This window comes from Pygocentrus nattereri, chromosome 3 (genome assembly GCF_015220715.1).
Source record: "Pygocentrus nattereri isolate fPygNat1 chromosome 3, fPygNat1.pri, whole genome shotgun sequence".
NCBI classification, from domain to species: Eukaryota; Metazoa; Chordata; class Actinopteri; order Characiformes; family Serrasalmidae; genus Pygocentrus; species Pygocentrus nattereri.
Window position 1 is genome coordinate 13,006,219 of NC_051213.1, and position 17,391 is coordinate 13,023,609.

The 17,391-nt window shown below is 39.8% G+C and overlaps 1 protein-coding gene across 3 annotated transcripts in view; it reads left to right on the forward strand.

The window, feature by feature from the left end:
* pard3aa (par-3 family cell polarity regulator alpha, a) overlaps positions 1–17,391 on the forward strand; it is a 521,056-nt gene that overhangs the window by 265,568 nt on the left and 238,097 nt on the right. The window lies entirely within an intron of this gene.

The window sequence follows — 17,391 nt, forward strand, 5'->3', positions numbered from 1 at the left end:
ACTGGACTGGGCATCTTCCACTTACAGCAAGAGCATTGTTAAAGCACAAACTAGCAGACCTGAGAAAAGTATGGAAGCAAACAGACGCTTTTGAATGCTGTATAAAGTGCATATGGCCCATGCACTCATTATTTTTAATCTGGAGTCTGTAATCGGAGTCAGTGATGATGGAAGGCGGTAGTACAGTGTTTGGCCCTCCTCAGCCATGTGGTGGTGTTGAGATTTCCTTCCTGCAGAAAAATAAATAAATAAATAAATAAAATCTTTCAACATTTCCTTCTCAAGCAAGACGAGATTAAAAGCCTTTTTAAGTAAAACAACAGCCTTAAACTCTCTCCATCTCTGCCTCTTTCTTTTTCACTCTCCCTCTCTGCATTTTTTCTTTTCTTTCTCTTTATTTTCCTCCCTCCCTGTTCTCTCCTTCTTTTCCTCTCTTTTGCTTCCTCTCTCTCTGCTTTTCTTTTCCTCTGTCACTTTCCTTTCACCTGTCTCTCTTTCTTTTCACCTCTCCCTTTAATTCTTTTCTCTCTGCCATTCTGTCCGTTTTTTTATCTCTGCCTCTCTCACTCTTTTCTTTCCTCTCTCTATGCCTCTTTCTTTTTCTCTCTCATTGCTGCTTATTTCTTTTCTTTTCTACTTCAATGCCTTTCTTTCCTTTTTCTCTGTTGCTGTCTTTTCACCTGTTTCTCTTTCTTTTCCTCTCATCCCCTCTTTCATTTCTCTTTGCCTCTCTGTCTCTTTTCATCTCTGCCTCTCTAGCTGACTTTTCTTTCCTCTCACCCTCTCTGCCTCTTTCTGTTCCTTTCTGTCTCTGCCTTCACCCCCCTCTCTATTCCTTTCTTTTCCTCTCTCCTCCTCTCTGCTTTTCTTTTTGTCCCTGCCCCTTCCTCTGTTATTTCTTTTTGTCACTCTCTGCCTTTCTTTTCCTCTCTTTCTGTCTCTTTCTTTTCTTCTCTGCCTCTCTGCCTTTTTCTTTTCATTTCTATTATTTCTCCAAACTTTCTTGCCCCATTTTCTTTGAAACAGAAAGAGATGGAGTAGATGGAGAGAGAGAAATAGACAGCGAGAGTGGTTGGGTGCTTCATTACTCTCATCGCCATATTAACATTGAAAAAGAGTCAGCTTTGGCTTTTTAACAAACCCGGTTCAGCATTAAAGCATCTCAATAATCCATACAGTCATGGCCATAAAATTCTGATTAGCCAGACGTTGTTCCATGACTGACAGTTACTGCAAACCAAGCACAGAGAGTAGAGCCATAATATTGCATCAGTCATTTTCATAGAGGGTTGAGAGGTGGGCATTGGCTGGGTTCAGATGAGGTGGGTGGATTATTTGGTGATATGTGGTGGGACATTGTTGATCTTGGCATTTGGAATGTGGGTGCAATACTACATCAATGATTCATCAAGCAGAAAATTCCAAATCCAGCTTCATGCATGGTGCGTACAGTCGTACAGTCAAATAGGGTCCATGTTTTGGAGCAGAGAAATAGATGCAGTTCCAGGCTACTGTTACTTAAACAAGTCTGGAAAAGGGCTGCAGCTTATCACTGTAAATACTGTTATTTAACAAAGTGACTAGTGATTCCTTTCATTTTGCTCCACCACCCAAAGTTACAACTCTGCTCCAAGTGACTGTTTCTTTTATACTGCAAAGAGTCAGATGAAGTGAGTTGAAGTCATATTACCTCTATTTTCTCAGACACTCAGTTCAATTACAGCTAAGATGCTTCATTCCCTTACTTCCTTACATTCTTTTCTTACTTACATTCCCTTGACTTTCTCATGGGCATTCCCATTGGCTGTTCTCATGCTTGTGAGTACGAACTGCTGTGTACAGGGTTTTATCAGTTGGACAAAAAGCAAATATTTGTTTACCGAATGAAATGCAAGCCCTGCCTCAATAAGCAAGCATATGTCTACTCACCACATCATAAGAGTTATTGAATTTAAAAGGAAGTTTGTGATCTTATTGGAATCTCATTGTCTGTGTTTCATGTAGGACTGTTTTTGTTGTTTCAGCATGTTAACAATAATCTACCCTTACACGTCACGCAAAACAACCTCCTGTATTTAGTCAAATCTGTCAAAGTAGGCAGTTCTTAACAGTATTGAGCAACAAAGCCCTCATTTTCCATGATGAAGGTCAGCTGTCTTGACTATATCACACCCTTTATTTTCTGTAGTATATCATAGACTGTTGGAATAACTTTGTAGTAGCACAGAGGCAGTCTTGGGCTGGACGTTATGGAACCAGCCCTGGTTGCTGGTTCGATCCCCTCTGCTGAGAGTCCATGACTGATATGTCCTTGAGCAAGGCACCGAACCCCCAGTTGCGCCCTGGGTACCGTGGATAGGGCTGCCCACCACTCTGGACAAGTGTGCTCATTGCCCTCTAGTGTGTGTGTTCACTAGTGTGCATGCATGTGGGTGTTTCGGTGCATGGATGGTTTAAATGCAGAGGTCTAATTCCACAGTGTGAAAACACAGTTGGCTGATGGTTCTGAATTCAGTTAAATTCAATTCAGTAACATAATAGGAAGTATAGGAGTGCTTTTGTTTATAAGTAAACAACACACACACTTTTTTTTTCCTTTACCAACATTTATTTGACTTTAGTGATTAGTTATTCAATTCCTTCTCAGGAAGAAGGAACAATGATCTCCTAGCTCTCCTGATAATTCCTTCTTTGGAGCCAGGCCAGATAAGCAGATCACTTGGTAATTAGTGCCTTTTGACACAATGAGTCCACCTTCTCCAGAAATACAGCTGCAGAAGAAAGGATGGCATTAACATCATCACTGGAGATATTATTTATTTCCTTCCTTTCGCTTTGTGCATTTGATTAGCCTTCTCCTGTGCCCGTGGGAGCGCTGCAGAGTCTTCGGGCAGATGCTGCTCAGCAGAGGCGGTGACTTATTGATAAGGGCATCAGCTCTAACCTTTACTCACAGTGTTAGACTGTCCACGGGGAACAGCTGAAAAATGAGCTCTGACGCCCCCACCCAACCCCTAGCCATCCGGGAGAGACGGGAGGAAAAAGAGAGAGAACTGTGTGAAGCTTCAGTGATCTCCAAAGAGTCTGGGATCAATGGAGCAATGCCCTTGAAGAAGAGTGGGGAGTTAGTTTAAGCTGAGGGGAGAATAAAGACTCTGTGCCATGAGGACACAGCAGGGTTATGAGAGGTGACCAAGGCTTGGGTCTCAGCTGAGTGATGAGTTACCAGACTAGACTGATCCTGTGACCTCTTAATTATTTTAGTCTCTACTATGGGACAAAAAAGGAAATCTAGTAAGTGATCTGCCTCTGATGACAAGGCATGGCTGCAAGAGCCATATGATGCAGGTCAAATGTCTAGGGACTCCTACTTTCTGAAAATGCTCATAATAAAAGTGGTATGCTTTTTATATTAATATGCAATGACTTAACATGGTTAATAGGAAGCTGTTTGTCTTTTGGGCTGCTGCTCCTGACTGTTTATCAGTGTGTTCATTTTTCAATTACTTTATCAATGGATCAAATAGTGTAACTGATCACTTTTCCAAACAAAAAGGCTGTAAGACAATACACAAAGTTTACAAACCCCCTCCTAATAAAGAGCTGAATTACAGTTCCAACAAGTGCGATCTTCATGGACACCAGTTTTACAAAGTTTGTTCAACATGAAGAATAAGCATGGACTTAAAGGTTCAAGTTGTGCTTGTGTTAAAGTTGTTAAATTTTAGTTTAAACTTTCTTCACTGTAGTGTTACCACATGGCCTGCATTGCTAAAATTACTTTTTGGAGAAAGGTGCCATGAATCTTGATTGCTCCTCAGCCTAAAGGTTAGGAGCAACCCCTTAGTTGGAAAAAAAGAAACGTTTCAACTGTAACTCTGTTCACACTGAAAATGCACTCAGGCTATGTGCTTGTGGTGCATTCAAAATAAATAAATAAATAAAAGTGCAACTCAAAGCAATACATGCTACAGATCAGCTTAGCTATGTTTGTGTATTTATGGGACCTTTGTGAATTTTCCCATGTTTCAGTTGTAAACCTGCTGGAAGAACCTCTTACAGCTCTTATGTATAGACATTTAACATTTAAACTTGTTTTTGTTGGCTTCAGTTTGGTCTGAGGGCCTTAATGTGGTGTGCTGCTTTTTCCTTTTATGGAGTGGAAGCAGAGCTGATGGCTGATGAGATGCTGGAAGGAATTACAAGGAGGCAGACATGGACAGGGAGCTGGAGCAAACATGGTGATGATGGAAATGATGTAGAGAGAAAGAGATAAAGCAGTGAGTTCTTGGCTGGAGGCTGATAGTGAAGCAAAGGGAGAGACAGAGTTGGGATAAAAATCTGAAGCATTGAAAATCCCTGCTGATAAAAAAAAGTCCCAGAAACAAAAAACAAAACCAGCAGAACTGCAGTGAAAGAAGAAATGCATGGAGACAGACACGCTTCACTTGATGAAATCTGCCTCCCCGCTTTGTAGCGACACGCACTTCAAGGTCCGACACACACACCCCGAGGCCGCGGCCGCTCGCCTTTGAATAATTCATGTCCACACAGGCAATTACCCGACACGCTAATGCAGCCCACGGCAGGATAGGGAGTGAGAGCATTAAAACAGCTCAGTACACACACAGACACAAACACACGCACACAATTCTGTTGTGTAAACAAAAAAAGGCCGCCGTGGGCCACCTGACCGCCATTGGTTGTAATTTATTGGCGCATTTTATCTCTCAATGTGCGCCGCTGCGAATGTGACTGTGCTCGTGCGCTGTATGGTCTGGTGCTAAACTGAAGCGCAGAGTACAGATTGCATATTCTCTCTCTCTCTCTCTCTCTCTGTCTCTCTCTCTCTCGCAAAATAAATAAGTCAATATCACGGCTCAGCAAGCACACTGGACAGAAGAATAAGATGGGGAAAAGAAGTGAGAAAATGAATTGCTCCTGGAGCAGGGTCTCTGAATGCTGATGTAAACTGACAACACCCAATTTTTCACCTGTTGAGTCAGCTAACCAGCAGCAACAAGGCATCACGACTAGTGAAAGTGTGCCCCAGCTGTCTAAACCCAGCCTCTTGCCTATTGCTATATTTAGTGGTGCTTTTAGTGGTGCTATTTAGTGTTTAGACACTGTGGTGTTCCTACACCTACTAGGCCACAGATATTGTAGATCAGTCCAAAATCAAATACCTGTCTCATAAAATTGCAAGTTATTAATAAGTTGCTAAAAAAATATGCATTTGTAGTTACCAATCCTGGGACACACATATTTAAAAAGTAGTTTGAAATCTGCAAAGTCTACTGACTTTACTTGTACCCAGTGTGAGAAAACATCTTAAACCAAACAAGCATTACTTAAAATCAGGTCCATTCCACTAAGGTAAATGGAGGTTAATTGAATCTGAACAAGCTGTCATAAAAAAGTAATTTACAACCAATCTGACGCTAAGAGAACACAAAATCTCAGTGTCCCAGTGTCTAATGATGTGACTTAACCCTGGAACACCATTGACCTAATTCAGCTCATAACAAGCTTTTCTAAGTTAAACTTTGTGTTAGAGCAGGAAACACAATAACCTGTGGAGGCAGTGGAACTCTAGTATCAGCATTGGAACCTGTGGTCTACAGAATGTAAGCTTTTGTTGAACTGTTATTATTCTGCATTGTTGCACATTAAGTCACTATCTAGTTTTAAGTTGTTTGAGACGTTTTCTGTTTTTCAGTTTTTATGTTAAAAATCCCCATAGCTGTTCTTTTGATAGTTTCTTTTGATGGCAGGTGACAGACAGCTAGCTTCACTAATAAGCTTTCATGGCTAGAAAGGAAGATGTATTGCTCACTTTTATATGTGGAATGTAACCTTTTTTATTGTCAATATGGTTATATGGACCACACAAGGATCTCCAGTATATCTCTGTCAACACAGAATGACTATTATGCTAATTTTTTTCTTGCAATATCCAGACATCGCTGATAATTTCAGCAGTCACTTGATTTTTTTTTTTTTCTATTTTTTAAAATATACTTTATGTCCACCCAGCAGCAGTGGATGCCTCCTGTTTCTTTGCATTGGAGTACATTAGCATGAGTATTGCTCATTAATTCCAACTATAAGTGCAACTTGTTGCTGCAGTCCTGATGCAAAGCATCTTCCCACACTAAAGAACAGATGACAGATCGAATAGCTGCATCTCCTCAGTTTAGCACAGAGCAGTAATTAAACACTGCATTAAAGTCCTCTTTATGATCAGATCAGAATTGTCACAGATCCATTAGAAGCTGGCTCTGCCAAGCAAAGAGAATCTTAATTGCGCAATTAATTTGAGCGTGCAGTTCCACTGACAGTTGGATTTATAGTTGCTGTCGAGGCCAACTTCAGATGAATGCTTGACAGTTTCTATTTTAGAAACTGCTGTTCAGGCCTCTCTACTGGCTCAACACAGTTTGAGCCCTACTGATGAACTTATCCCAGGATTTGAATCCCATCTGTGCCATATTCAGTGGATCATGGAGGATTCCTGGTGGTGCATATTCTCAAGGAGAAAGAAAGTGTTGTCATGTTCTGTTCTGTCCCTAAGAATATACCAGTCAGACTGCTATTTCCTTGATTAGATGGAAAAGCTTAGTGTTCTCCTTTGAGGATGCTGAGGTGTAGTCTCACAGCTGTGGTCTCATAATGAGGGTACATGTCATATTCATAAACTTTTGGCACTAGATTGCATAAAATCGATTCCATGAAACATTCATGTCAAAACGATAATGCTTATTTTAATACATTTTGGAGCAACATGCAAATGTTTTGGTTCAGCCATGTCAAGTTCAACCTCTCTGGAATAACCCTGTGAGATCTCATTGCTTTCCTGTAGAGATCCTGTGTTTTGAGGAACCATACTTCTAAAATTCTATAAATCTAGAATGATATTTGATATGTTTCAACTGTGACTCAAAATCTCAAATCTCACCAATTCACTTTTTCACATCAATTTCACACTAACTAGGAAACATTACAAAGAAAAAAATCTCTTTCAAAAGTTCAGAGAAGATGTTTTGTTGCATGAGAAGTCCATAGATATCATTGTAGGCCTATTGTAAGAACAAAGAAAAATCCTTGCATTACTGCTGAAGACTGCAATATGATCTAATCGAAGTTGGAACAGAAGTGCACATGCTGTAAGAAGGACCATGGAATATTTAGTAGCGAGGAAATTTCACGACTGGACTTGTTGCACAAGTGGCATCCTATCACAGTACCACGATGGGATTCACTGAGCTCCTGAGAGCGACTCAATATTTCATAAATGTTTGTAGAAGCAGTCTGCATGCCTAGGTGCATGGGTTTATACATCTGTGACCATGGAAGAGATTGGAACACATGAATTCAATTATTTGAATGGGTAAGTGGATACTTTTGGCCAAAAAGTATATATTCAACCAAAGCTTGGTTCAGAGAGTGGTCCAGGAATGTCCTTGACTGCCCTCCTCGGTCCCCATGGATTTGAAGAAAGCAGTAGCAGCACAGTAGAGTCTTTTCACAAGAGGAATGGGGAAGAGGTGACAGATGCTTAAGTTAAAATGGCAAATTTGTGTTGCAAGGTTCTAATCATAGAGGTTGAATTTTTTTTTTTCAATTACACTTTTTTATTTGTAGTACATTTAGCAGTGTTTTCATAATCACTTGTAAGTGTGTTACTAACCTTTTTTTATGTTTACTAAAGGTTTAGATAACATTGCAAAAAAAACAAGTCTGTTTGAATATTGAATATTTGTGATTGTAACTGAATATACTTGGAGTTTCTTCTTTCCAGCTTAAGTTAATTTGCTAATAACAGGCTTGTTGGTTGGATGATGTTGACGAGGGCACCATCGGCACCTACTCTAAGTTCAACCTTCAGAGTGTTGAACTGGTTTAGAAATGTCACGCTCATTTTCTTCCCACCTACATTCATCCCACAAGTTCTCATGGTTGTCCACAGATGTGAGACTAAGTGTAGAAGAAGGGAAAAAATTACAAAGTTCTGCAGGTTCAGGAAGAGCTGGCTTTACATGTGTAAGAGGAAGCAACCATAAGGCACCTATTGTCCACCTTGTCATAACATCTGCCTTATTGTGTCCAAAAAAATCCCAAAAATGATTATAATAGCTATAATACCTTAGCTTCCTTCTTAATTTAAAGAGTTTCTATTTCTAGAAACTCTTCCACATGGCTATGTGCATATAATTGTTTTTGGAACTTACAAACCTTTGTGAACTTCAAAAACAGTCACTCTTTGTTTGAGTTCCAAGTCATTGCAGTGGACCTTTACAGTGCATACTTTCTCAAGTGGTCAGTTATTCACAGTCGATGATATCTCAGTGCCCTGAATAACTTTATAGACAACACCAAACACACGCAGATAAATAAACAGCTTCTCCAGAGCTGAACAGAAAGGTCAGATCTCGACATTTCTGGCACCAGGCATTTCTTCTATGTGCTGAATGCCTCCTCTAAATGTAAGGGGCAAAAGGAATGAAACTCAGGAAAACTAATTATTAAACTGCAGGGGCGTGCGGCTCACTCCTACAGCAGCTTTTTTGGGATCACTGATGATTACATGGGGAGTACTTCAAGAGCATTCAAAGCTTAAGGAAACATTTAATGATATTGACTGTGAGAGGACCACACCTATAATGTATTGACTGTCATGTTGTGGCTGAATGCCGGACTCTGGCACTGATGCTCACTGAGTTGAGGAGTGTATCAGATTGATTGTGAACATGCACAACCACTTCCAAGCTGACCGATGATGAGGATGCTGCAGGGAGTATGGCAGAAGGCGGAGTGATAATACACTAAAAATCAATGATCCCCTTTACTCTAGATATATTCAGTCAGTCAAGACATGAGTTTGGTGTCTGAAGTTTCTTCTTTGGCTTGAATCTAGAGCTGATGCTGGTGTACCTGACCAGTAGGGCTGAGTGATGAATTGTATTTTTAATCGCTTTCACAATACGAGTTTCTGTAATAAATACATTGTTATGGGCTGCAATGACAGAATGGATCAGATTACTTCCCCCTTGTAGCACCAAAGTGATGTAATTCAATATTGGTGGGGCATAGTGTTAGAAGCAAGTGCTTCCCTGTGTTGGACTAGTACCTGACTGTCCTAAGTGGAGAGCGAGTAACCTAATCATTTGGTTAAACCGCCAATTCCAAAAACCACAAGCCCATAAAAATGCTTGAAACTTGATGACTGTTCTCATTCTGTGTTGGTGTAAAATGCATAACCTGTATGGTAAAATGTATGTCACAATATCTGTTACTGTTACAACAAATCTGCATCATCATAAGGAGCTTTTTAAGCATTTCATTTTTTTTTGTAGGCCTATTTTGAAAAAAAAAAACAATATATAAATATATTGGTTTGTTTTAACAGGGCTGTAACATATGGTGAGTTTGTGTTTACAAGTAAGTATGTGCATGAAATTACACTTAACATAAGCGTGTTGCCACAAATGGTCTGTTAAGTATGGGGAAGTGAAGTAAGAGGAGGTGCTACTGTTTCGCTAACTAGACTAACTACTCTAGCAGTTGCAGCCTTTCCTTGGCTGCCCTGTTCTTATAATGATGCAGATGTTGTCCACTCATTGCTTTGTGATAACTCTGTGGTCAGCCGTTTGAGGCCAGAGGGAGTGAGGTCTGGCACAAATTTTATTAAATGAGCCCTTTATTCTTTTAATGGGTGTCTTTACAATTCAATCCCAAATTTGGCCTAACCTGCAAAGTTGCAGAGAGAACTGACTACAGGATGATTTAAGACAGAAGTTAACTGTAAAACTTTTGGTTATTTATTGAGAGGATGCTGCCCATGACTGTAATGAACAGGGCGGTAGTCTGTAGTCGCTGAGAGGCGTGTCTGCCTCTGCTTTAATATAATTAGCTGTCTCTGAGAATTATGCTTTTAAGCTTGGTGCTTTATGGCAAGGATGAGGTCATGTTCTGCAAGTTTTGCTTACAAAGTGCAAAAAATGAGACAGGCACTTCTCCTCCTGTCCTGCTCTGCAGTAGTTTCAGCCAAATGCCTCAGTTTCAGGTGTCAGTGTGACACTTCTTGCTAACTTGGCTTTAGATTGAGGAGGCAGGACTGAGTCAGAGCCAAAATGGCAGCAGTCAGGAACACTCGGAGACTTGGCAGCCTTGTGTCTTTTTGACAGTGTATGAATTAGCAGGTCAAGTAGAACCTGAGCTTTCTCACTCCAGCTGAATGATGTGGCACTGAGAGTGGAAATGCTGTTAATTAATATCCCTGCCATTGCTTCCTTTGAAGACTCAACAGGACAGCTTATTTATTTATTTTTCATTCATTTATTTATTTAATGGATGGTTATCGCTTAGATATCAGGAGTTCTTACTAATATTTTAATGTGTGATTTAAATTAAAATTGCATCATTACAGATTTACATAATGAATTCAGCTACATTCCGTTAACATTATATTGACAGGTTTGAGTCTACTTTGATTTTATCTATTTATTTATTATTTTGTGCAAAGCAAAACTGTGCACGCACCGATAACTTGTCATGCAGTGTCACCTGTAAATTTGCAGCAATGTACTTATGGAGGTGCAACACATTTTTCTTGAGCCTCAGTCAGATCATGAAGCTTCTGTCTTGTATTTTCTTTTGTACTTTCTGTTAAAGGTTTACAGAGATTCAATTTTTAAAAATGTTTACACCTCTTAAAAATCAGACTTACCAAATTCAAAGGCTTATAATAGACCAACTGCATGAAAAGCAATGTAAACTGACTGAACCATTCCTAAACTGTAGTAGTGTGTCATAAAAGTCTGGGCCCGCTGTTGTATATTGGATATTTAGTATGTTTTTTTTGTCTGGTTGCAATGACTTAACATATTTAAGAACACTGTTTATATCTTACATTCTTTGCTTTTTACTAAAGGGAACACCTACTTGTAATGCCAAAGACCACATATTTTAGCCTCTTGTGGTGGTATCAGCTCTCATCAGAAACCTTTCAAGTGTTTAAAACACCTTTACAACAAAGTTTGTGTGTGTTATTTAAACAATGGATTAGAAAAGAAAACCGTAAAATCAGTATTTAGATAAAACCTGCTCTTCATGCCAATGAAGACACTTTGATGAAAATGAGCCTGAGAGTTGAAGCACAATATAAAGTCAAAGTATTGATTGTTTTTTTTTTTTCTTCATCTTTTTCTTGTTTGAATAAAATGTAAGAGTGAAATCAACAACTGCCTAGAAAATTTCTAAAGAATGCAGGGTTTCCTAAAACTTTTGACAGCCAGTGCATATGTCTGGTGTAATGTCTTCTTCTGTGAGGAAAGAAGTGATCTGAGTACTGCATTAGGCCTTGGATACATGCAAAAAGCCTTTCCAAAGGCCTTCACCAGGCCTTTCTGCTCATCCAAAAGAGAGTGGTGTAGGATGTTCACCAGCAATCTGATACATTTTTTTCCTCCTTGTCTCCCTCTGATTGTTCCAGGGGCCATAAACTCAGCGTGACTTTTCGAAGGTTGGAGCGCCAATCAAACATGGCGCTTTGTCTGGTGCCCCTGCTGGGAAAATTACCCCCACGCCCTTCCATTACCCACGCTGGGGACGTTTAACTTCAATTGCCTGTTTGAAACCTCTTTTTTTCCTTCGCTGCAATCGTACTCTTGTTTTTTTTTCTTTTCCCCCTCTCTCTCTCCCTCTCTCTCCCTCTCTCTCTCCCTCTCTCTCCCTCTCTCTCTCTCTCTCTCTCTCTCTCTCTCTCTCTCTCTCTCTCTCTCTCTCTCTTTCTTACTCTGTCTCTCTCTTCTTCCACTTCCACGAGCATAAGGACCTTCCTGTTTAGTCTCTCACTCTCTTTCTCTCTCTCTCTCTCTCTCTCTCTCTCTCTCACTCTCTTACTTTCTCTCACTTTCTCTCCATCTTTCTCTCTCTCTCTCTCTCTCTCTTTCTCTCTCTCTCTCTCTTACTCTGTCTCTCTCTTCTTCCACTTACATGTTCCCTTTTTTTACTATTCGATGATGAGCACCTGTGTTGTCAGAGATGGCTTTTACAGGCTGCGTTCAAAGCCTGCCAGCCATATTTGTGCCATATTTGGAAATGGGGGGACCAAGCTCTACCATAATTAAGCCTAATGTCGCCAAGTGCGCCAGAAGACAATGGTGTTCCATCGACTACCTTTTTTTCCCTCTGCACACGAGTGTGGATGTGCCACCTGTTTTCGTTTAGTACTTTTTTCCAGCAGCTGTGACAGTAATTAGCCTCTCTGCTCGTATGGAGGGGCTGTGTGGTGCTATTGTTAAGCAGTGATAAGCAAGCTGGTTTGGGCCATTTGGAGAGATACGCATGGCCTCCTGCAGGAAAGCTCTGCTCAGGTTGAGAGAGCATGGTCAGGCTGGAGCTGCTGTGATGCAGCACTTATGCTTTGCCCCAATTATGACTTAAGATTGTCAGTTAGTGTCATTTCAGACTAAAGACTGCCAGGAGTTCAGAATATCTTTGTATGAGAAAAATGGCAGAAAATCAAGAACATCATAAAGAAAACAAAACAGGGAGGATGTACAGAGAGCAAACGATCCATTAGACATGTATAGTAATAACAAAAATAACAGGGCAATCAAACAAAAAAAAATCACAGTAGATCATCAGGAAAATGACACCACTTGGTGTTTAACTGTGCTTTATTCAAAGTCATTGTTGCTTTTGCAGCTCTCTTAACCATTAGAAGTATAAGTATTGTTGTTATTTTGCTACACATTAACTCCTTAAATGGCCAGAAGCCGCCAGCAGATCCAGTTTTCTATTTTCAAACTTCTATAAACTTCTATACAAACTTCTATAAAAAGAATAATTGAATGATTTTGCTCTGTGTAGGTACTGAATAATTTCTTAGTATGCACTAAAAGGGTTGATTCTCAATAATTAACCACAGTTACATAGTAAATTGCATTTACATTCTACCCTGACAGATTTGTATGTGCACTTTCCACATTGCTTTATCTGTTTTAATATTAAGGAACGTAAAAGCATGACAAAACTGCAATGTATAGTATTTCAGTGTGCAAGAGAAGAGTGTACACATGATGACTTATCAGTTTAAAATAATCTCTTTTTCTTGAATAAATGCTTTTTCATTGAGCTGCTCATAAGCCTATGCCATTATACAAACGATGATATTTACACCTTGTTTGATTAAATTGCAGTGATAGTATTTCAGCATGCCCACAATAACATTACTGTGTGTTTCTATCATGGTATACTGTGTTGCAGAATACTGGCACATGTCCAGCTACTAGAGAGACTTTAATATGAAATCGCAACATGCTTTTGTTATTCCCAGTCATTGTAACATTTAAGGAGTGGAAGTTTCCAAAACATTGTCCTTCAAAGGCCAAAACTATATTCAGCACCTGCTTGAGTTCATCTGGAAATAAGATGGAAATTATTTCGACCATAAGGACCTTCCTGTTTAGTCTCTCTCTCTCTCTCTCTCTCTCTCTCTCTCTCTCTCATATTGTACCTGGAAGCTGGGAACGTGCATTACTCTGAGGTGTTTAATATGCGCTCTTTATCTGCAGTCATTGGGGCAGGGAAACAGCAGCAGGAAAATTCATGTTACAATACTTATCATGCACAAGCCCTCTCCGCAATTACATCCTTGACTGATTTCTTTTAGGCACTTAAATTCATTTCCAATGACCTTTATGTCTTCGCCCCATTCGGGCGGGAGAGCAGTAGAAAAAGGCAAACGCTGCTAATTGTTTCAGGCGAGGATATGTCAGAAGTCTTAGAGGTTGTGTATTTTTCCCACATCAACTGTCTTTTTTGGTTTTCTTTTTTCAGGTAATTTTCTGCATTTACATATACAAGTTAGGTGTCATTCGTTCACAAGTCACTCACTCACACACACAATCTAGCATGATTAAATGGAATACATTTATTACTGCACTGTGCAGTAGTTTTTGACAGCTAGATCTTTTGAGCAGACTTCAGTATGAGCAGACTGTGTTGTATGAAAGTGTCTTTGTTCCTTGGTGAATAAAGCTGTGGATGATTTAATAGAGAGTTCATACAAGGAATTCAGTTTGGAGAGATCACAGTGTATTTTTCTGTGACTCCTCTCTCTCTCTCTCTCTCTCTCTCTCTCTCTCTCTCTCTCTCTCTCTCTCTCTCTCTCTCTCTCTCTCTCTCACACACACACTCACTCACACACACACACACACACACACACACACACACACACACACACACACACACACACCCTGTCTCAGTCTGACATTGACACACCTTGAAAAGAAGCGCCTACTCTGTGCCTTTGGAGTTCAGCATGCAAGTCTCTTAAAGGATGTTCTTTCATTATCAGCAAAAAAAGCACATCAGACAGAATTGACAATTATCATGTCTTTGGAACCACAGATCAAAATATCACTTTGAACGAAAGAAGACCTGAAGAAAATGCATGCTTTGGGATGTTTAGATATTTTTTTTTAAAGCTGTTTTTGACATTAGGTATGTAAATGATTAACTGATGAACCACTTGGGGGGGGGGGGGATTGACTAATGCTATTGGGTAAATATAGGATTCGTTTAACTCAGACAAACACAGGTTTGTCTTTCAAGATGGAATATTTTTGAATTTTACATGGATGCTGCAATAGGCCCCTGAATTTTGTTATATATGTCTTCTAAAAAAGAAAGTGCACTAAAAATATTGGCATTCTGTACTTTCAAAAGATTTGTTGCACTACTACAGTGATGTATTACATCAGAGGCAAACATCCACAAGCAACATTTGAGCTAAAGCTAACCCTTGTTGATATGCATGTTCCTTATAACTTGGGCCAGTAATGAGTGTTATCTATAACTTTAGAATGTAGATTACTATGCAGCCATCTTTGTAGATCAGTCATGTTGTAGATTTTTTTTTCTTCAGTTTTTATAAATTCAATCTTATAAATCTTATTATCGTTATCAGCCCTTCAGCTCATTCAGCTCAAGACTCACTCTACTGAAATGCACCACAGAGCGCCACAGGAGGTCATTCTTACCTGTGGCCATCAAACTCTAAAACTCCTCCCTCAGTGTGTGATTCACAAAACTCAATACGAAACTGTTCATATGTGCAATAATAACAATTGTGTGTGCAATAACTCAGAGGGACACTAACTCCATTTAAATAATTTAAATAATTGTAACTGCTTTATACCTGATGTTTCATATTACTATCACAATCACCGCCACCTTACTATATTCTTAAGTACTTAAATCCTGTGTACATACTGTAAATTCTCTATATTGTCTTAAATTATTAGTAAAGTGTTTATTTTTACATAAATGGCTGCAACTGTAACAACTGCAATTTCCCCCTGGGATCAATAAAGGAATCTGAATTCCCTTCAAAAACGGCTTCGTATGTAGGATAAGTTTACCACAGTTTTGAACCATTTACTTCATATACACGTGCATGCCTGGCTCCATCTGTCAGTACTACAGTCCAGCCACTACAAGGCACCTTTTTAAATTTCTTGGTGTTTTAATACAGAATTGAGCTAATGTGTGGACTCGTAAGTGACCTCTCTAGTGTTTTTGCTGAAGCCTCTGGAAAAGTTGTATTTTTGTGATGCCATGAAAGTGACAAAGGTTGCACAGGACAGTGTGAACTGTCTGAACCTCTTGATGATGACCTTCTTTTCAAAAGCTCTCTCTTACACACGCATCATCTCTGAAGCCGTACCCTTCTGCCATTTCTGAAACCTCTCAAATGTTCAGCCGTGACACCTCACCTTGTGTTCATCTCTGAAATCCCAGGAACAAAGTCTAAAGCCTCACCCCAACCTTATCCCAGAAAACATCTGTACTGGCAATGGAATTTCACTCTGCCTTCATCTCTGCAGCCCCACAAGCATCAGCTCTGAAGCACATCAGCTTCATCTCCAAAAGGTCATGAACATCAATCCTGAAACTTTACATTGCCTTCATCTCTAAAACCTCAAAGGCCTTGTCTCTGATACTCACATCAGTCTTAGCCCAAAAATCTCATGTGAGCATCAGCCCTAAAACCTCAGCCATGACTCCTCATGTTGTCATCTCTGAAACCTCATGAACTTTGGCACATGATGAACATTGGCTTTGTGTTTGTCTGTATGTGACTACATACAGTGGCCCTTTGCCAAAACCTGGCACAGCATCATCTCTGAAAGCTCAGAGTTACGTCAGCCCTGAAACTTCACACTTGAATCATCACTGAAAGCACATAGTTGCATCAGGCGAGGAGTGCAGTGAATGGTGCACTGGAGAGAGAAAGAGACCGCTAGGCTTTTTTTTAAGGTGCCATGCCTCCGAAAGCTCAGTAGCAGAGTGAGAGCATGTGAATCATATAGTAACAGAGGAGAGGCAGACGTGATATGTTGGGAATGGCAACCACACTGACTTTACCGGAGTCCAGTTATTGTCTGGGGAGAACAGTGTACGTTGCCATGACAACCGTAGTGGAATATGATGGCAGTGGATGAGTTGAAATGATGCCATGAACTGTGTGTGTATGTACTTGTTTGTATGTGAGTATGAGAGGGAGAGAGAGAGATGTGTATTGTGAGGAGGAAGGAGATGAGGGCTTCACCTGTATGCTTGGCTGCATCCTAATAACTCCACCTCCTTTCAAGCTTCCCTATACTCTGCAGCTGTAACGGCCAAACACCTAGCTTTCTCCAGGTGTGTGGTGTAAAAGTGCTGAAAATTATCCCAGCAGAACTCAGATTGCTTCATTATTTATCACTGCTGCATCTGAAAGAGGCATTCCAGCCTAACGTCAGCATAGTGTGATGTTCTGTAGCTCAGCACTGCATTCCTTGGCCTTACAGGTTTGACAGAGTTCATGATCTCCTGTCCTTTTTGTGTTTTCTTCCATCATTGTTTTCTTACTACAAAACCCAACATGCATCACATAAATACAACCACTGGGAAACACTGTCCCCTTCTACGGATGTAGAAGCTATTAAAGGCAGGCAAAATATTCAGTTTTATAGCAGTAACAACAGATATATTGACTCCTTCTTCTTCCTTCTGCCTTCAAACAGCCCACCTTCAAGTATCTGCCCCAAAGTGCTTGTAGGTTTTCCAAGTGTTTAAACCAGAAATTGTCTATTTCTCCATTTTGGCACCATTGTAGGAGGCAAGTATGCATTTTTCAATAGACGGAACAAAGTTTATTCATTTTTTTTTACCAGAGAGCCCTTTGAAAATAACCCTTAGATTAGCAAAATAACATAATAATTTAATATGAATTATTTCTCTTATTGTGAGAAATGGAAGGTTCAAAATTTTCAATTCATATCACATTGTCTGTAAGATACATGTCTTTAAGTAGAAAAATTGCTATTTTTTTTATTT